We start from the raw sequence: 22148 nt of genomic DNA, 5'->3' as shown, positions 1-22148 counted from the left end.
GAAGCTTCTCGCGCCTCAAACTAATCAAGAATTACTTGAGGTCAACAATTCACGAAGATAGATTGAACAATTTGGCAATTCTTGCTATTGAGCGTGGTCTATGTAGGAAACAAAATTTTGATGATATACTGTATGACTTCGCTACACGCAAGGCTCGTAAAGTAAAGTTAATTTGATCGTGATTTTGTACTTAGTAAAGAATGAATAAAATGCAAAGACGAATTTATTTTCTAATACAAAATCTTAATTTTCACTTATTATCCTTATCCCTACCCCGACTGGGCCCCGCGCAATCCGTTTCGCATAGGGCCCCACAATTGTTAGGGCCGGCCCTGGAAACATGAAAGGTATGTTTTCTTAAATCAAAACCTTTGCTACTTCAAAATGGATGTTTTGGTATTTTTTAAAGCTTTTCTTTATAATGGAACTCTGGTACCCTTCACCTCGATTATAAAGTGCAAGAGAAGGCTCATTAGTTTTCAAAATTAATAAAAAATGCTTCACTTTAGAACACAATTTAATGTGGCGAACTACCATGATTGTGAAAAAATAACTGCCTCAAAAATACCAAGGAATATTTACTACATTAGTAGGAACAGCAACAAAATTGGACAACATCAAAATAACACAATGTGCCATTTAATGCATTTATGATGCATATCAGAAAGATCTGAGTTATGATTGGTTGGTAACCACATTTGTGACCATAATAATCTTAGGTGTAAGTGTAATAAGGTAATGCATATACCTAATCAGAACACATATGATATTTATGAGCTTCTACACTGGTACATCTGCAGGTGCTCATTTCCACTCACATCCCACACACATGCAGTTTTCTTTGACTGGTGTTTGATAAACTGGTTTGATGGTGGGTTAGAATGTGTGTGCATGTCTGCCCTGTGCAGTTTAGTCATTACAATGCATCAATGTCAATTACTTCCAGGTTGTTGCACTGGTTTCCTAGAAAGATTTGCCATTGATTAGAGTTCTTGATACATGTGTCAGTTTGTGACATGGGCAATGCCATCTTATATAAGGAATGGGGCTAACTGAATCGTTTGTCTACACTTTAAATAAAAAAATATAATATTTGCTTCAAATGAAAAAAAAAGTATTATTATTATTTCAAGTGTATGCCTATATCTGACTGATTTAGATTTTTGGTTTTGATTTTAATCTTTGTAATTGATTAGTTGTTCTGCCCTTTGCTTGTCCTGTTTTATTTATTGTCTTTAAAAATCATACACTCCTATCTTTATAGTTCCACTTTTTTAATGACTGAGATATTTTGTCGCTAATCCTAGGATAGGCTTCAATGCCCTGGTCTCTGCTTTGGACTAAGCAGGTTAAGAGAAATGGACAAAATTTATTAAAAATGTTCATGAAGAGTCCAAAGCGAGGTGCAAATTACAAGTTGGTGGTTTTGGTCCTGTGGGATCTGTCAGTCAGTCATTTTCTAACCCGCTATATCCCAACACAGGGTCATGGGGGTCTCCTGGAGCCAATCCCAGCCAACGCGGGGCGTAAGGCAGGAACAAATTCCAGGCAGGGCGCCAGCCCACCACAGGGCACACACACACACCCACACACCAAGCACACACTAGGGACAATTTAGGATTGCCAATGCACCTAACCTGCATGTCTTTGGACTGTGGGAGGAAACCAGAGCGCCCGGAGAAAACCCACACAGACACGGGGAGAACATGCAAACTCTACGCATGGAGGACTCAGGAAGTGAACCCAGGTCTCCTTACTGCGAGGCAGCAGCGCTACCACTGCGGCTGCGCCATCATGCTGCCCTCCCATGGGATCTGGAATCTCCTAATTAATCTTTTATAGCCCTGAAAAACCTCTGATCAAAACAGGGGGGGTTCCTATTAGGAACGCATTTTAAAAACATGTTATGGTATCATAAATCAACGACTCCTGTGTTTTCAAGAAAATAGCAGACAGTTCATTACAGAGAAGAGTAGGATGGCAGCATCACTGGATGAAGGGTGTTAGAAGTTGTAGTGGCGGGGGGGGTTGGCTGTTAGTGCCTTGAGTGGATTTGAGCAAGGGGGTCAAAACTTTTACAGAAAAAGCACACTTGGAAGCCTCACATAGCCATTAGTACTTATATCGGTCTTGGTGATGCTGGTGAGTGGGACAGTGTAGCATAAGGCCTGTATATTTTTGCCTTTTTTGGAGTTTTTATGCATGAAGTTTTCATTTCTGACATTAACTTTATGTTTGGTTTTGAAACTACAAGGTTGGCTTTCATTATCTTCTTTACACCATCTTGAATTTCACCACATGACCACAACAGTCTGTGACGATGTGGGTCCTGCTCCATGCTCCCACTTCTCTTCAGGGAGCCTCTCAAAGCTAGACAATGAGGACACCAAACAAAGCAAGGGGAAGGTGCAAAGTACAAAAGTGCTTTTATTAAAAACAGTCAAAACCAAAAAGTATTCAAAACAATAGTGCAATGTTCCAACAAACAGTCAATAAATAATCCATAAAACAGGTGTAAAAAGTGGAGGTTAAAATTAAAAAAAAAAAACATCCTTTACAATGAGGTTAAAACATATTCAGGAAGCTGTCCTTCCAGAAAACTCTGGTGCCTTCTCCTTCTAACTGGTGGCTCCCCTGCTCATCCCATACGGGCCTTGCAGCAGGGTAGTCACTCTGTCACCGCAGGTGCAGCTGACCTCCCAACCTGGTCCAGTAGCCTTCCATCCCCTGGCTATATATAGCTCCCACCAGACCCAACGGCCAGGGTGCTCACGCTATGGATTAGCCTCCCAAGGCTCCCTGACTCCCACTATCTTTTGCGGCGAGTTGTCCTCACTACCGGACATTCCAGCTCCTCAGGTCTGCTCAGCTGGAGTGACCACTTCCTACTGCCCCTCTACCGAGTGTCAGCAACACACTCCACCTCAGGGGCTCTTCTCCCAGCTGCCTGCTTTCTGGCGAAGCCTGCTCTCGCTTGCTTGCTTGCTCCTGCACCGGCTCTCAGCCTCCAGCTTCCTGCTTCCTCCTCCTCTAACTTCCGCTCTCTTTTTTGATCTCTCCCTGTTTCTCTGTGCCGGCCCATACTTATCTGTGGGCCCAGCGTCTTAATCACATACTGCAGGAGGCCAATGAAGCAACTGAGAACGATTACAACCTCACGTGCAGGTGCGACTTGCCCCAATATCCTCATTAAATCCCCATAGTTGTGCGATTGTGCCCATGGAGACTGACACTGCTATTAGGGTAATTTTAAAACTGGCCATTCTTTTGAATCCGCGAACCCGCTATACCACACAGTCATGCAAGTGATGTCACAGGATGTGACCATATAAATACAGCAGAGATCATTGCACACACCGCCTTATCTTTTGGTGGATACAATATTCTTCAAAATTCTTAGCAGTATCAGCTTTATTTTCAAGTAGGCCCTAGCAGTAGGATTCTGTGTTTTCGATTTCATCTTGTCTTTTCTGTTCTGGATTTGTTTTGCTTTCCTGGTATTTTGACTCTTTGCTTGCCCTGAGCCCCTTCTCCTTGCTGCTTAATCATCTCCTGGTTTACTTGTGCTCACAATAACCCTTGTATGCTTCAGTATTTCCTTAACATACCTGACTGTAAAACTGACAGTGTTCGAACTGCAGGGTAACGGTGTGAGGGTAACCCCTTGTTGTTGTCAGTTTGCTTTTTTTGTTTTGGAAGCCTATAAAAGCTTTTGGAAGCCTGTCGCTGTGTATTAATTTTCCATAAACTGCCAATTGTTGGGCTGAATGGTTAATAAGTGTGTGCCTTGGTTCTACCATCATGAGGCTTGCTACAATATGCTCAAATATGAATTTAGAAAAATGTCATTGTTAGGCTGTTCCCTTTAATTTAGCCAGCTTTACCTTTCATTTGGCATCTGCTGCTGCTCTTAACTAGCTAGAGCTGCCATGCTGGTCTGTAGCAGGGAGACAAACTGGATCATGACATTCAATTTTCTTCATCTGAAGGATGAAATAGCAGTATTACCATTGCACACAGTGTCAGTGTGTTTGTCTCAATAAAAGTGGTGCTGGTCTGAAGTATAAGGAGGCAGTGCTTTTGTTTCCAGATTGCTTATCTGTGTATAATGCTATTAGTCTATTTCAGATGTGCATATCCTAAGTGACAGTGTTCTCCCTAGCTAATTTATTGTATATTCCACAGTACCAGTGTAAGACATCTATTTTTCAGGCAGTTAGTAGGTTCCTCTGATTACCACAGGTTATTTCACACTTTGGTCCAAAGTAATATCAAGAAATTAAAAGAAGCTACAGATTATCATCAAATGAAACATCACAAGTAACAAAGCATTAAGTGCACTCAAGCTTCATGGTTGACACAAAGATGAGTAAGCTTAAGGCCTCTGCAAATGCAGTGTGTGTGGACATTGGGCAACAAATAAAACTGCAGTCAGCCATGCCAGTTTGCAGTAGATACAGAGACACAGTCAGGTCTAGTATAGAGTGATCTGTCCATCTGCATTGAACTCATAGGTGATGGCTGTCCCAGGAGTTACACTGGGACTGGGACAACATAACTTTCCCATTTTAGTACAATTTCTTTCAATACATCCATCCATTTTCCAACCCGCTGAATTCGAACACAGGGTCACGGGGGTCTGCTGGAGCCAATCCCAGCCAACACAGGGCTCAAGGCAGGAACCAATCCCAGGCAGGGTGCCAACCCACCGCAGGACACACACAAACACACCAAGCACACACTAGGGCCAATTTAGAATCGCCAGTCCACCTAACTTGCATGTCTTTGGACTGTGGGAGGAAACCGGAGCGCCCGGAGGAAACCCACGCAGACACGGGGAGAACATGCAAACTCCACACAGGGAGGACCCGGAAAGCGAACCCGGGTCTCCTAACTGCGAGGCAGCAGCGTTACCACTGCGCCACCGTGCCACCCCTTTCAATACAGTAAATATATATTAGGCTGGCTTTTCCTCTCCTTAGCATTCTAGTATTTTTAGTGAATTTAACAAAAATCAGTTTAACCACTAAAGAAATATGAAGCATAATCATAACATGCTGTCATACACCAGTGTCCCTATCTTAGGCTCTAGTGGGGACATGAAAGATTGAGAGTCAGTCCTTAAAGACAATATTACAAAATGTACACAAACACTGCAATAATTAATTATGGTGAATAACAAACAAAAAATGTAAATAATAATAATAATAATAATAATAATAAGGACGGCGCAGTGGTAGTGCTGCTGCCTTGCAGTTAGGAGACCCGGGTTCGCTTCCCGGGTCCTCCCTGCATGGAGTTTGCATGTTCTCCCTGTGTCTGTAGGGGTTTCCTCCGGGCGCTCCAGTTTCCTCCCACAGTCCAAAGATATGTAGGTTAGGTGCATAGGCGATCCTAAATTATCCCTAGTTGGTGCTTTGTGTGTGCCCTGTGGTGGTCATGGGGGTCTGCTGGAGCCAATCCCAGCCCTACCCAGGTTTTGTTCCTGCCTTTTACCCTGAGCTGGTTGGGACTGGCTCCAGCAGACCCCCGTGACCCTGTGTTAGGATAAAGCGGGTTGGAAAATGACAACTGATGATGACTAATAATAATAATTACATTCACAACAGGCACCTTAAAAAACAATCTTCCAAACAAAAAAAATCAATCCCCTTTCTAAGGAGCTTCGAAGAATCAGTGCTTAAGGGAAAAGAATGGTTAACATTCCTTCTCTCTATCAAAAAAAAAATTAAAAAAAAAAAAAAAACTTAAGGGGGGAATGCTGGCCTGCCCTAACAAATCGGAATAACGGTCTATTCCCTAGCCTGTAAATCACTCGGCAACCGTCTTAATTCTACAACAGGTCCAAACATGTTCACATGTACTGACCTTCTGTTGGTATGAAATGAACCTCTTGTCTGGCGAAAAGACCGGCTGTTATACCGGGTCAGCCATCACCTGGCTCGAGTCGAACACCCCCATCCTCTGTCTCCCTCTCTCTCTTGTCACGTGCCTATCCTACAAGATATCTGCCGCGCTCAAAAACTGCCGACAAGCCGTACACCGTATGTACCGTACAGGGTTACCTGTCACCATTTCGAGCGACGGAAAAAGGGTGTTAAGCAGCTAAAGAAGACCAAAAAAAATACCATTTTAATTAAATTATAATTATAAATATATAAACATGTATAATCTAAACAAATAAGTACACACAATAGTACATCTAGGAGCAGTAATGCAATATTTCAATGCATACTAAACTAACATAAATACGAATATACGGTAAACATTTTGTGCGGTTTTCATTCAAAATTTAAGTACGGATATTTTACAATAACTTGTAACATGTTTATGTTTCATATAATATGACACGATTTATATAAATAGAATGCAGAAATGACCTACCTTGTTAGTCGAAAAGTCTTTATCAGCATCACTTCACTTTCTAAACGAATTACTGTACACACGTGCAGGAGCAGCCATGGTGAGCACAAGAAACGTACACGAGCTCACACGATTAAAACGCTCAGATTAAGGTGACAGTTACAAATTGTGTTCCTAAAAGGTGGTACGCCATGCTGTCTACAAACATTTAACGAACCCCTTTACCTGCAGATTAAGTTTAAAAATTGAATCAAATTGTTTTTCCACATACATTCCACATACAATTTTTGTTGAACTCAGGACTGTCCTGCTCAAATCGGGACGTTTCGCAACCCTGGCCCGTCACACTCCAGTTACTTACCGCAACTCCCAAACAGCACGGAGCACGACGGGTAGGCAGTCACCCGAGGGCCCTTCGAATGGAAACACGCGCCACCCAGTCCACCGTAAAGTCCGACCACACGCGGCCGCTCCACATGTGTGCACCAGGGGCACAAACCGGTAAGTGAACAAGCGCATTTCTTCTTTTATTATAAGGACGGCGCCTGTAAAGAATTAGATGCAAGCAGGGCAAAGTGCTTTTAAAATGTCACTTAGTTTTCTCCCATATGCACACGCTAGTGCCTAGGATCACTTTAACGCTGGTAGTTATAAACGCAAACGCCCAGCTTCTGCTTTGCTGTATATTATACAGATCTCACACAAGTTTTTTTTTTCATTTTTGTCTGATGTATTATTTTCATCAACAACCAGTACTTTCATTAAAGAAAACAATTTAAAAGTTTACTTCTTCAGCCTGTTTGTGGTGTTACTCCGATTCAAATGTAAATAAACACAAAACAAACCCAAGATTGCATCTTTTGGCAAGATGCCACCCACCACTGCTTGCTGATGTGAGACGTTGCCAGCACGATACATCTTTTCCGTCTGGCAACACATTGACACATTAACTGGGGTAAAAATACCCAGAGTGGTAGGCAGCCATGCCACCCTGCAATTACTTAAATTATGCAGAGTATAAAAAAAGTATCACACTATTGTCTCCATATCTGTGAGTTCAAATGTATCTGCACATCCCAAAAAAAACGCACATGTCAGGTTCACCCACCCCCATTGCATCCATTCTCTGCACACACAGTCCCTGGTTTCTGCTTTAACCAGTACCTCTTTTCCTTCTCGGTTAGCAAGCAGCACAGCAGAGAAAAACAATGAAAAGACTTGCTTTGCTCTGGGCAGAATCGCAAATCTCAAGCCAAAAAGCAGAAGGGTAGGCTTGCAGGAAGTAGGCCTCTCCTGACAGGCTCTGCAGTGAGGTCATCGTGCACACCTGTGAAGCAGCTCAGATTGTTGAATGAGATTAGCGAGCCTGAACACCACCATGGAGTGCAAGAGGCTCTTCAAGTGACAAGAGTGCCTGCGGCTTCCCAGTTTCGTAGATCCTGCAGGTCACGTTCGCAAACAGGTCCAGACAAGCTCACATGAATGGACAGCAGAGAAAAAAGACAACATTAGGCCTGGGGTCATGCAGTCCTAAACTTAGAGGTTACCTTGTGTAACTTTCACACTCCAAATATCTGGGGAGGTCCTCTGACCTTGACTTATTATGTGTTTCAGTAGCAGATCGGCCTACTTGCTCACTGTAACATGACCATGCTATAATCCTTCCAGAGGTTGAGGTGATTTCTGAGTTATTACCTCATCACTGTTCTCAGTGTCACACCCCTCAATCCATACCAAACTAATCACAAAATATTTAAAAAAGAAAATATGGACAGTGGATTGTTTGGTCCAAAAAGTTTCATATTTTGTAAGTCTATTTAGATGAAAGGTATCACCTAAATAGTTACTAGCAGAGTTACTTGACATTGATTGGATGAGAAAGTGAAAAGACAAGAAGGTAAAATGTAGTTATATACTACCAAACTTTATTACCCTATTCATTTGGTATACTGTAACTACTTTTAGTGCTGGAAAGCTTTAGAACTGTATGGGCACAAACTCATTGCAGTTTACTGTAGAATAGTGCAAAGTGCTATGCATGTGCTAAAGGAACATCAATTACAAATACAAGATGGGAGACACTGCCCAGAAGGAAGCAACCTGTGAAATGGATTTAGGGGTCTATGTTGACATGTTTTGATCATCTAAGCAATGCGTAGAAGCAATTAAAAAGGCAAATAAAATGATAGGTTATATTGTAAAAACTGTTGAATATATATCAAGAGACATTATGCTCAGACTATAAAATACACTAGTTAGACTGCATCTGGAGTATCATGTACAGGTCTGGTCACCACGCTACAAGAATGACATAGCTGCACTTGAAGTTGTGCAGGGGAGAGTAAACAGGTGCATCCCAGGATTTGAAGACATGTCCTACTCTGACAGACTCAGAGAATTAAACCTGTTTAGTTTTGAACAGAGAAGACCATGTGGGAACCTAATGCAGGTATTTAAATCCTAAAAGGCCACAATAAAGTAGATTCAACAGAATTCTTTCATCTTAAGGTTGAATCATGTACTCAAGGACATAAATGGAAATTAAGGGGAAGTGCATTTAGGACTGAAGCAAGGAGCCACATCTTTATACAGAGTTGTGGAAATGTAGAGCAAACTACCAAGACACGTAGTTGAAGCAGAAACGTTGATAACGTTTAAGAAGGATCAGGAAGAGATATTGGGACAGCTTAGCTGTTTGAGCTAAAATGAGCCTAACGGACTTAATGGTCTCCTCTACTTTATCAGCTTCTTATGTTCTTATATTTATATCTGAGCCTGTGATGGTAGACCTCACTGTAGTAGTCAAAGAACAAGAGGAGAAAAGATGGAGTTAAAATAGAAATATATAAAATGGGGCAGAAACCCAAACGGGAAGTGCACAGGGCTGCTTTGATTTACTCAGTAATTGATTTCAGTTCCTTGTTTACCAGGAGAGGAATGTGATGACAGCAGCACTAGAGACCAGGAGGTAGGAAAACTGAGGAAAAAAGGGAGGATACCGTATAAGCAAATAAAAGACAGACCTGGGATGATCATGCTGCTGAAACAAAGGTGGATAATTAATCAATAAGCTGCTTAAAAAACTACCAAAACCTATCATCCCTCACTGCACCCCTGTTTCTCAGTGCTTTATATGCCAGATTCACATCTGGTAGCCATCTTGGAGTGGCCGCTGTGAAAATGCTTGAAGAAAACTTTTTGACAAATGAAGCTACAAGTCCAAAGCAACTTTTTCATGGCTTTCAACCCTCAATGCTTTTTGGACCACTAGCATGGTCCCCACCCCTCCTACACGCTGTGTCATTTCCATTGATATCCATGTTCCTCTGCCAGCTGCCCAGAAAATGTGACTCATCAAACATTTCTATATTGTGAGATCTGCGAGAAATGAAACCATTTAGGCCGATGACGGCAGCCGCGTGCATGAGTTGGCAATAACGAAGTGAGTTTTTAGTATTTTAGTAGAGCGGGGGACTTGGATGGTCTCAATGCAAGCAGCAGGACAAAATGTATTTGGAGTGGAAGTGTAAAGACTGGCAGGGTAACGCAACAAATTCCAGATGAACAGCCCAGGCCAGAGGCAGGCAGATGAACAAACTGTTGTATAGTGCCTTTGAGGCTGAAAATTTTACATGTGGAGTACGGCATACAGCAGGACATACTGATTGTGCTTGAAGTGATCTGCCTTTAAGTCAAGGCATTTAGCTACCAAGCCACATCATTTGTTTAATAACTGAAAAAGTGTCTCTGCCATTACCAGTATGGAGATGGTCTGAATACAGGGCTGCTGGTGAAGTATAGCTTCATGGTGCTCAGTGAACGTGAGCACTTAAAGGGGCGGACAATGTGGTCAGACATGGAGTAGTAGATTGCCACCTTATACAGGTTTCATGGAGATTATGGACTGAACATCCAGATATGAACAATTACACTTGAGGACCGAGCCAAGTCTTAATACACTGCCTCCAAGAAGTATGTTTGTAGACACAATTACATTCATTCATTTTATGACTAACTAAACCAGAACTTCTGAATTGCTCTAAGCAGCAGCTAGTCCCAAAAGGATGGACAAACTGGCTTATCTGTCCATTTATTATATCTACTTAATCCAATTTTAGATTGAAACGGAACTGAAGCCCATGCACATCCAATCATTCTTTTATTTCAAAATGACACCATTCATTAATTCTCAAACTTTCTTAATTTAATTCAGGGTCAAAGGCAGCCTGAGTCTACCCCAGCAGCATCAGATACAAGGCATGAATCAGCTTTTTACTGGGCACCAGTCCATCACAGAACCCACTCTTTAGAGTCTCCAGTGACCATAACACACACACATCTTTGGGGAAGTGGGATGAAACCAACACAGACACATGGTGAACATGCAAACTCCATACAGATAACCTCTGGGTAGGATTTGAACTCTAGATGTTGCTAACAACTGTGGGTGCCAGCTACACAGCCTTTATTATATTGTATGATAATGGCACAGATGGTTAGTGTTGCTTCCTCAGAGCAACTGAGAGTGAGACTGAGATTGAAACCAGGCCTATGTTCTGCCTATATGGAGCTTGTGTATTCACCCAGTGTCAGCGTGGCTTTTTTTTCTTTAGTCATGCCATGGGTATGTCCATGTGAGTGTGCCCTGAGTGGACCAATACCCTAAGCAGAGTTGATTGTACTTCATGTTCAATGAGGCCTGGATGGGCTGCAGCCCCTTGAATGGGTTTAAGTGGACAGAATAATGATAGATGAACTGAATTTAAACTAACACAAAACACTAATGTATATTATATGTATACAAGAAGGCTAAATACACAATGGTTTGACTGTATTATTACTTATTATTTGGCTGACACTTTTATCCAAGGCAACTTACAAGATTTGAGATGCAGTTGCTTACATTTCTTTTGTTTTTCCAATTGGAACACAGGTAGGTGAAGTGACTTGGTCAGGGTCACACAGTGTCAGTAGAGGGATTTGAACCTTAAGCCTACCCCTAACCCTCGGGGCTTAAAGTCCAAAGCCTTAACTCTTGTGTAACACTATAAGGGTTGCACAGCTGGTGAAGGCTATCAGCCAAAATGTCGTGCCTTCATCCTTCTTTTCAGCGTGGAAATAACCTTTAGAATTTTTTTTTCTTTTGAAGGTTGCACACCACCACGGCCCTACACTAACTCCATTATATACATACAGATATGTTTTAATTGTAGATGGTTTCACTTTTCTTCACTATTTTTTCTATCATTACTCATTATTGCTTTTACTCCATTCACCTGCTTGTTACCTATTCCTCAGTATGTACATCTGCAGTTACTTTCTATAACAGTGTGGATTTTGAAGTGCTTCTGGTGGTGCAGCAGTTAGGGCTTCTGCTGCTACTGCTGCACAGGTCCGGGATCCTGGGATCAAATCCTATACCTCGTTGCTGTCTGTGTGGAGTTTGCATGTTCTCTCCTTCTCTGTGTACATTGTTCTCTGGTGGTTTTCCTCCCAAATTCCCCATTATGTGCAAGTCACTAGAGATTCCAACTTGGTCCTGTGTTGGTGTATATAAGTGGACCCTGCAGAAGACCAAAGCCCCAACCAGAGTCGGTGCCCATCTTGCATCCAGGGATGACCTTGAACTGGATTAAGTGTGTTGGAGACAGATATATTATAAACTCATATTTTTTTATTTTGGTATCTGTACTGCTTATTTTCCATGGACAATACTGTAACCTTTTTGTTTTAGCCCTTCTGACACCAATAGCAGGAATAAAAGGTTAATCAGGCATAATTCTATGATAAAAATATGACCAATAAGAAACACCTTGTGCCCAGTTGACAACAAAATGTTAAGGCACATATGTGCAGAAATATTTCAAAATAAAAGATAACTTTATGATTTTTTTTACATTATCTTTAACTGTCATAAAAACATTTTGAGATGTGACATTTTGGTGAAAATTCTCTGTTTGCCAACTTAATGGCTATTTTCTGGGTTCATCTAAGTTGGCTATTTGCCCCTCTCTAAGGGGGTATTGGAGAAAATAATTTACAGCCAGATGCACTTCCAGATGCCAAGCATGTTTAATCACCCTTTAATATATATATATATATATATATATATATATATATATATATATATATATATATATATATATATAATGGGACTATTAAGTCTGCTGCATTCTGTTTGTTTTTTGTCTCAGTCCTTTCATTTTTCTACACCCTCAAGCAATAACAGTTCTGATCCAACATGTAATGAATTTTGTTTCTATTCTCATAACAGCCAGCCATTTTAGAGCAAACTCCTGTGGTGCATGCCAAGTAGATTTTAATATGAAAACTTAAGTGCCACACCCCTGAATCAAAAGCCTGAGTTATAGCACCCTCTGCTGATGGACTGCACCATTGCAGCTAGCCTATTTGAAAAACTGACAACTAAGCATGAGCCGCAGGAATGAGTGCTGAATAAAGAATTTGAGGCAAATGTTTATCTCCAAGGAAAACATCGAGAGGCTTTTGAGAGTTTATTAAAATGTAAAGGTGTGTTTTTTGGCCTTTGTGATAGTGCTCACTATGAAAGGCATGGTTTAAATAAAGGGACACCCCCAGAATCATAAGAGAAACACACTTAAAGACATCAACAGAGAAAAATGGCTTAACTGAAATTTGAGGAAGTTGCTTTCCTTTGCCCTAAATGTTTTCCAATGATACAATTCAGTCATTTAGCGATGGCTAAGTACTAATGCTCTATTTTTAATTTAATAGAACAACCCCGAAGGTTGATGCATGAGAGGCCAATGGTCTTTACTTTAATATCCTATTGAAAGGAGTCCCAGAAAATACAATTAGAATTATGAATGTGGGGCCTGGGAATGGAAGTTTTAGGGTATCATCATAGTCAGGGCAAACTTAGTCGTATACTCCATGAGGAAGCAGGAAAATACCCCCTTCTTGTCACCTCCACAGTGAAAGAGAGTCAAGTGCTTCAGTCATTAAACTTGTATCTGTCAATGGAGCTACCTATAATGGACATTAATATATGTCCTAAATGGCTGTGATTCCCAGCATTTCAACCAGATACCATGTATAGACAGTGAATGAGGAAGACTCAACAGCCACATTTAACAGGAATAGCCAGGCATCTTTAAATCGCCTTACTCAGTTCTGGGCAATGGGGAGACAGTGCTTATCACAGTAGTGTTGGGTGCAAGGCAGGAACCAACTCTAAACAGAATGCCCGTCCATCACAAGACACAGTCATTGAAGCTATTAAACATAGTTACTGTAATAGTATCATTCCCCTTTAAATGTTATGGTACCCAGAACTCAATAATTAGTAATAGTAGTAGTGGCACTTGTAGTATTCATGCAGTGGTGGTCCTAGGCCAGGACACACAAAGTGTCTCCCCTACCCACCACATCTTTCATGAAGACATACTGAACAGACAAATATTGGAGTCCTACAGACACAGAATTAAAAAGTAGAATTGTATTTATTTAACCCTATATGTATATCTGATATTCGCCAATCTTTATTTGGATTGTGGTGACTATCAGTTTCAGAAAGTATGGCTGTCAATGCCTGTGGTCAGGATCCTTACAAGCTGATATGGAATAAAAATTAAATGTAATGTATAAAAAAATCCCCAAAGAAAAGAAAAGCTTCATAAATAAAACAACCACATGATCTCAGAAGTAATAAAGGAGGCCCTGAAAAGATCAGCCTAAAAGTATATTAGGACCTTACACACAGTGTGGTGCAATGGTTGGTGCAATGATTAGGGCTCTGGACTTCAAACCCTAGGGACTTAGGCAAATCACTTCACCTGCCTATGCTCCCATTGGAAACACAAAAGAAATGTAACTAATTGTATCTTAAATGTTGTTAAGTCCACTTGGATAAAGGTGTCAGTCAAGTAATAATAATTATCACACCCAGCTAAAATAAAGAATACTTCAAAAATACTAAATCTGAGGTAATTCATTTTTAAATTGACAAACTCCAGTATCTCTACATTTAAAAAGCATGCATTTCTGCATTTTTGAATAACTTTTGGCTCTTATGTGCCCCTTGAATCCTACATTTTCAAAAATGAAAAATTTGTTAGTTAACTACTGTGGCAGACAGCTGGGGACCTACCCAGCCGGGACGCCTGGACTGTCCACGAGAGGGACAATAACTTCCCTGGGCCACAAGGGGGCAGCCGCCCTGGTCTGCTTGGGGGCCACCAGAACACAGCTGGGAAGCTCATCCCTGTGGGAGGACGTGGCCACCACCAGGGGGTGCCTGGACAGTCATGAAACCCTGGATGGCAGCACGTACGCCACACCAGGAAGTGCTGCCGGAACAATTCCCAGGAGCACCCGGAGCAATTATAAAAGGGGTCGCCTCCCTCCAGTAGAGTAGCCGGAGTTGGGAGGAAGTTGGGAGGAAGGAGACAGAGCTTGTGAGGAGGGGAGTAGATGCGACAGAGAAAGAGAAAGAGAGAAAGAACAGAGACAGTTGGTGAGGAAGGCATTGTGGTGCTGTATCAAAATAAAGCATGTGTGTTTTGGATATTCTGGTGTCTGTCTGTCTGTGTCCGGGGGCTGGCTTTCCACACTACACAAAACTGTTCCACCTCAGAGTGCAGAGTAGCTCAGCCTAACTTGCTGATTGTCTTTATGGAGTTTTGCCATCTTCTCTCTGTCTGTGTGGGTTGACTGGCACAATGCCAATGCCCAGAATTTAGTCTCACCTTGTGTTCAGAGCTGCCAGAATGGACTTGGACCTTCATCATCCAAGACTGATATTGTTGCAGTAAGCCTGGAGCCATTGTCAGATACAGCTTGCATTATCAAACAACTCCAAGACCCAAAAGATTAACCCAATGTGAAAATCAAGCTGCCATTGCTGATTCACTTATGCAAGTTGAAAAGAAAAGAAAAAAAATCTCTGCCTTATAAATGCTACATTATTAGCAGGTTTTACTCCAACTCAACTTTCTTTGCTTTTTATTCATTTTGTGGCTATTTATTATTTAGTAAGTATTCATAATTTTTCTTATACTTTGATGAATATTGTTTTGTTAATTGATTTTATTATATATTGTATATTATATATTATATATATTGTTTCAGTATATTAACCACCTTATTAAGCCCCCTCCCCCCAACATCACAGCTGAGGGACCAACCTCAAGCTATATACAGTATATATATATATATACAGTGCATCCGGATAGTATTCACAGCGCATCACTTTTTCCACATTTTGTTATGTTACAGCCTTATTCCAAAATGGATTAAATTCATTTTTTTCCTCAGAATTTTACACACAACACCCCATTATGACAACGTGAAAAAAGTTTACTTGAGATTTTTGCAAATTTATTAAAAATAAAAAAATTGAGAAAGCACATGTACATAAGTATTCACAGCCTTTGCCGTGAAGCTCGAAATTGAGCTCAGGTGCATCCTGTTTCCCCGGATCATCCTTGAGATGTTTCTGCAGCTTAATTGGAGTCCACCTGTGGTCAATTCAGTTGATTGGACATGATTTGGAAAGGTCCCACAGTTGACAGTTCATGTCAGAGCACAAACCAAGCATGAAGTCAAAGGAATTGTCTGTAGACCTCCGAGACAGGATTGTCTCGAGGCATAAATCTGGGGAAGGTTACAGAAAAATTTCTGCTGCTTTGAAGGTCCCAATGAGCACAGTGGCCTCCATCATCTGTAAGTGGACTCTTCCTAGAGCTAGCCGGCCATCTAAACTGAGCGATCAGAGGAGAAGGGCCTTAGTTAGGGAGGTGACCAAGAACCCGATGGTTACTCTGTCAGAGCTCCAGAGGTCCTCTGTGGAGAGAGGAGAACCTTCCAGAAGGACAACCATCTCTGCAGAAATCCACCAATCAGGCCTGTATGGTAGAGTGGCCAGATGGAAGCCACTCCTTAGTAAAAGGCACATGGCAGCCCGGCTGGAATTTGCCAAAAGGCACCTGAAGGACTCTCAGACCATGAGAAAGAAAATTCTCTGGTCTGATGAGACAAAGATTGAACTCTTTGGTGTGAATGCCAGGCGTCATGTTTGGAGTAAACCAGGCACCGCTCATCACCAGGCCAATACCATTCCTACAGTGAAGCATGGTGGTGGCAGCATCATGCTGTGGGGATGTTTTTCAGCGGCAGGGACTGGGAGACTAGTCAGGATAAAGGGAAAGATGACTGCAGCAATGTACAGAGACATCCTGGATGAAAACCTGCTTCAGAGCGCTCTTGACCTCAGACTGGGGCGACAGTTCATCTTTCAGCAGGACAACGACCCTAAGCACACAGCCAAGATATCAAAGGAGTGGCTTCAGGACAACTCTGTGAATGTCCTTGAGTGGCCCAGCCAGAGCCCAGACTTGAATCCGATTGAACATCTCTGGAGAGATCTTAAAATGGCTGTGCACCGATGCTTCCCATCCAACCTGATGGAGCTTGAGAGGTGCTGCGAAGAGGAATGGGTGAAACTGGCCAAGGATAGGTGTGCCAAGCTTGTGGCATCATATTCAAAAAGACTTGAGGCTGTAATTGCTGCCAAAGGTGCATCGACAAAGTATTGAGCAAAGGCTGTGAATACTTATGTACATGTGATTTCTCAGTTTTTTTATTTTTAATAAATTTGCAAAAACCTCAAGTAAACTTTTTTCACGTTGTCATTATGGGGTGTTGTGTGTAGAATTCTGAGGAAAAAAATGAATCCATTTTGGAATAAGGCTGTAACATAACAAAATGTGGAAAAAGTGATGCGCTGTGAATACTTTCCGGATGCACTGTATATACTGTACAGTCATATGAAAAAGTTTGGGAATGCCTCTTTTCTTTCTCTTTTCTTTGGATTTTTGTTTATCATTGGCTGAGCTTTCAAAGTAGCAACTTCCTTTTAATATATGACATGCCTTATGGAAACAGTAGTATTTCAGCAGTGACATTAAGTTTATTGGATTAACAGAAAATATGCAATATGCATCATAACAAATTAGACAGGTGCATAAATTTGGGCACCCCAACAGAGATATTACATCAATATTTAGTTGAGCCTCCTTTTGCAAATATAACAGCCTCTAGACTCCTCCTATAGCCTTTGATTCTGGATGGAGGTATTTTTGACCATTCTTCCATAAAATCTCTCCAGTTCAGTTGAATTTGATGGCTGCCCAGCATGGACAGCCTGCTTCAAATCATCCCATAGATTTTTGATGATATTCAAGTCAGGGGACTGTAATGGCCATTCCAGAACATTATACTTCTCCTCTGCATGAATGCTTTTGTAAATTTCAAACTGTGTTTTGGGTCATTGTCTTGTTGGAATATCCAACCCCTGCATAACTTCAACTTTGTGACTGATGCTTGATGAAGAATTTGTTGATATTGGGTTGAATTCATCCGACCCTCGACTTTAACAAGAGCCCCAGTTCCTGAACTAGCCACACAGCATGATGGAACCTCCACCAAATTTGACAGCAGGTAGCAGGTGTTCTTCTTCCGCCATGCAAAGCGCTTTTTATTATGACCAAATAACTAATTTTTTTCTCATCAGTCCAAAGTACTTTGTTCCAAAATGCTATCTGGCTTGTCTAAATGAGCATTTGCATACAACAAGCGACTCTGTTTGAGGCGTGAGTGCAGAAAGGGCTTCTTTCTCATCAACCTACCATACAGATGTTCTTTGTACAAATTGCACTGAATTGTAGAACGATGTACAGATACACCATCTGCAGCAAGATGTTCTTGCAGGTCTTTGGAGGTGATCTGTGGGTTGTCTGTAACCATTCTCACAATCCTGCACATATGCCGCTCCTGTATTTTTCTTGGCCTGCCAGACCGGGGTTTAGCAGCAACTGTGCCTGTGGCCTTCCATTTCCTGATTACAATTCTTACAGTTGAAACTGACAGTTTAAACCTCTGAGATAGCTTTTTGTAGCCTCCCCTAAACTATGATACTGTACAGTCTTTGTTTTCAAATCTTTTGAGAGTTGCTTTGAGGATCTCATGCTGTCACTCTTCAGAGGAGAGTCAAAGGGAAACACAACTTGCAATTGACCACCTTAAATACCTTTTCTTATGATTGAACACACCTGTCTATGAAGTTCAAGGCTTAATGAGCTAATCCAACCAATTTGGTGTTGCAAGTAATCAGTATTGAGCAGTTACATGCATTCAAATCAGCAAAATTACAAGGGGACCCAAATTTTTACACAGCCAGTTTTTCACATTTGATTTAATTTCATACAACTAAATACTGCTTCACTAAAAATTTTTCTTTGGAAAACACCCCAGTACTCAGGTGTACCTAGGAAATGAAAGACATACCACTGTTATCTTTTTTATTGAAAGTAAATTATTATGCAGGCTGAGATAGGTTCCCAAACTTTTTCATATGACCAGATATACAGTATATATATACTGTATAAAGGGCAGAGGCCCAGTGTTTCTTCTAGGATCAATGAGGAATTTGGAGTGGGCTTGCCTAGATTTTTAATGATTAAAGTTTAGAAATATTGTGTTACTGAATGGTTTTGTTAATTTTGTAGGTTGCCTTTTTTAGGCATACCTTTTACTATGGTTAGCTTTTAGGTTACTTAATACATCCATTAAATTATAAAGGAAGTTTTTGTTATTTTGGGTCAGAGGTGCAATTTTTTCCTACTGCTTCTTTTTATATTTTCTTTTTTTTGTCCCTTTTCTCTCCAACCCCCCCCTTCATAATCAGTGAAGGCCAAAGCCTCCTTTGAATTTGGGGAAAGGCTGATTTTTAGGCCTTATTTGAAGCCTAAAGCTGGATTTTGGAGACTTAGCTTCATTTAGAGTCTGGGAGCCTACAGAAATCACACCATAAAACAAGTCACCTATTGCGTGCTACTGGAATTCTCACAGCTTAAGTCTCTTCTTTAAACAGTTGACAATAGCAGCAGTATTTATGGAGGGGTTACTTGGAACTCGTTTCTTGTCCTGACATTCCTAGAATGTTTTGGGCTTTCAAAACTCAAAGAAGCAATGCAGTTCACAAAAGGCTTACATCACAAGTGTTTGGTGTTTAACTGTTTAGCATGTGTTTTTGTAAAAGATCTGAAGAAATGATACCATCAGTGATATTTATAATTCAGAAGGGGTCAAAGCAAACGGGTATATTCATGCAATGGAGACAACAAGTCTGCAAAATTCAGCATGTTAAAAATGATGTTAATTGTGAAGAGTAATTATTCTTTGCATTCATGAACATAACGGACTCACCTCTCGCATGAAAAACGTTGAGGGTTGAGAGAGGTGCTAGTCAAATGTCAAACAATGGCAAATAGCTTATGGAAGATACCTAGTATAGCAGAAAAGAATTGGAGCAAATGGACAAGGCTGACAAACGTTTGGTTAAAAAAAAAAAAAAAGTGAGCACCGACTTAATTCAGGGTGTTTACTCTTCTTCTGAGGATACCCCAAAAGGATAAGCACTTGGCAAATGTGAGGTAGGTGGAAGACACGGTTGTTTTAATGTGACAAGAGTTGCAAAGAGGTAAAGTTTATTTGTGAATGTGCCAGACCAATACTGATTTTATTTAAGGACCAGACGATTTAGTGGTCTAAAGGGTACCAACCCTGTACTCCCCGTAGAAGACTTCCAAGTTCACAGGCAAGATAAAAAAAAATTAGTTGTAGAATTCCAATTGGAAAGAATGGCCCCTCTGATCATTCTGACTTTGGAAGTTTTATTGGATTTGTAAACCAGTTTATGAGACTCGAGGACTGTTTCTGATACAGATGCAAGCAAAAGTGAAAAACCACACAGAACAGTCCTGTCTCCTTTTCTCTTCACTCTGTACATCTCAGACTATAAACATAATAGCAGGTCATGTCACTTGCAGAAATTCTCAGATGATTCTCCAGTTATGGGGTGTATGGATAAGGGGAACGAGACAGAGGAGAGGAGTTAGTTGAAGAACTTAGTTTCTTGGTGCAAATAGAATTGTCTTCATCTTAACATCAACAAAACCAAGGAACTGGTTATGGATTTTTGCCACACTTAAAAGAGCCTGTATGTCTAGTCACTATTGAAGGAGTGGACATTGATGTAGTGCGCTCCTACCGGTACTTTGGTTCCACATTAATGATGATCAGAATCTGGTCTCAGAACACAGAGGAACTATATAAGAGAGGGCAGAAGAGGTTCTTTTTCCTTTGGAGAATGCATTCCTTTAATGTGGGAAGTGACATCCTTCACATCATCTACAATGTGATGAGCAGGGCAATTTTCTACACTGTGGTGTGCTGGGTCAGTAACATCACTTCAACAGAGGCCTAGAGAATCAAAAAGCTAATTAAAAAAGCAAGCTTAGTTATACCGAGGACGCCCTGGATGTAGTATGCAAAGGTGTGAATTAAAACAAAATTGAGTGCCATTATGAACAATGCTACATTTCCTCTCTCTGATACACAAACACTGATAACTTTCAGTCAATGAATTATTCAGCAGAAGTGTGTCAAGAAATGCTAATAGGGCTCCTTTATACCAACAGCAACAATTCTGCATAATGCCTCAATGTGACTGCCAAGTCAAAAGTTTTCATTCTTTTTAATTTTATTGCTTTATAGTGATTCCAATGTATATTCAGACCATAGTGGGTGTGTGTGTATTTATTAATTTACTTATACCAAGGTATGTATTTATTTATTTAAAGAACTTCTGAAAAAGCCAAATTTCTCCCTTAGGACAGATGAAGTTCTACTTATTGTTATCCCCCGATAACAACAACCCTCATGTTCAAACACAAAGCTGCTAAATAAACTTACCTGGCCTCAGGAAACCTTTGGCCAAAAAGTGAATGACCAGTTCAATATTCATGTCATCTTATCTGAAGCTTTGACAGTTGGAGTACAAGTTGCTCTTTAGGACAAGTTCAGCTGCCCCCCTTTGGAAGTTGTCACAGAATGGTGATCCTGAACAAGGTCTGGAGTGGTGACCGATGCAATGAGTCATGGTCGAAAAAACAGCTGTGGCAGTTAATACTACAAAAAGGTCAGGGACAACACCCCGAGATTGGATACTGTTTTCTAGATACAGAGGGATTAGACTACTTTTACTACCTTGGAAAGCTTACGGGAGGATGCTTGGTACCTGTAATGTTCCCGGATTCAGGATGTACAATTGGATTGCATCCTACTAGTGGAAGAGTGGCCTAACTCACTGTTCTACCTGATATTTTGAATGAGCATGTGCTGTGTGTGACTAAATAAACCATGTTGTTAAAGATCTTATGAGGGCACTGGGGACCAAGGCTGCTGCACACGTTAGTTTCTGTGCTTTATGAACTAGAGCTAACCAAGTTTTCATACTCTGCATGAAGTCATGTCAACACCTTGTGGGCAAAGCATGTAGCTCGTCTCCTTTCCCATTTGGAGAGTATCCAGTTACATGCTAGTTTGGAGCCAGGTTGAACAGAATCACCATACTTTGTGCTCTGTGCAACATGCAGGACCAGATTATAGTAGTGTGATGAAGCTGCAATACGAGATCATACCTCTAAAATTCAAGGTCATGGTTATTTCCCAGAAAACACCAGATTGCTCCACAAACTTTATTTGCAGACAATGGCCTACCTGCTTTAAATAGCATTACCTAAATGTATAATGCCAACTGACAAGTAAATTACACAAGAACAGCATGGAGGTCTAATATGGTTGCCATCCTCTGTAGCAGCATACAGCAAAGAGTCTAAAAACGAAAAGGGAGTATTGTCTTTATGTCCCACATGTCCCCTTTTCGCTCCCCAATTCATCTG

The 22148-nt window shown here is 41.0% G+C and overlaps 1 protein-coding gene across 1 annotated transcript in view; it reads right to left on the bottom strand.

The window, feature by feature from the left end:
• The window catches only part of polr2g (RNA polymerase II subunit G), a 236776-nt gene that overhangs the window by 103813 nt on the left and 110815 nt on the right, over positions 1–22148 (bottom strand). The window lies entirely within an intron of this gene.

Source organism: Erpetoichthys calabaricus, chromosome 1 (assembly GCF_900747795.2).
Source record: "Erpetoichthys calabaricus chromosome 1, fErpCal1.3, whole genome shotgun sequence".
Taxonomy (NCBI): domain Eukaryota; kingdom Metazoa; phylum Chordata; class Cladistia; order Polypteriformes; family Polypteridae; genus Erpetoichthys; species Erpetoichthys calabaricus.
Note: the sequence above shows the minus strand (reverse complement) of the source record. Positions and strands in the feature narration are given on the sequence as shown.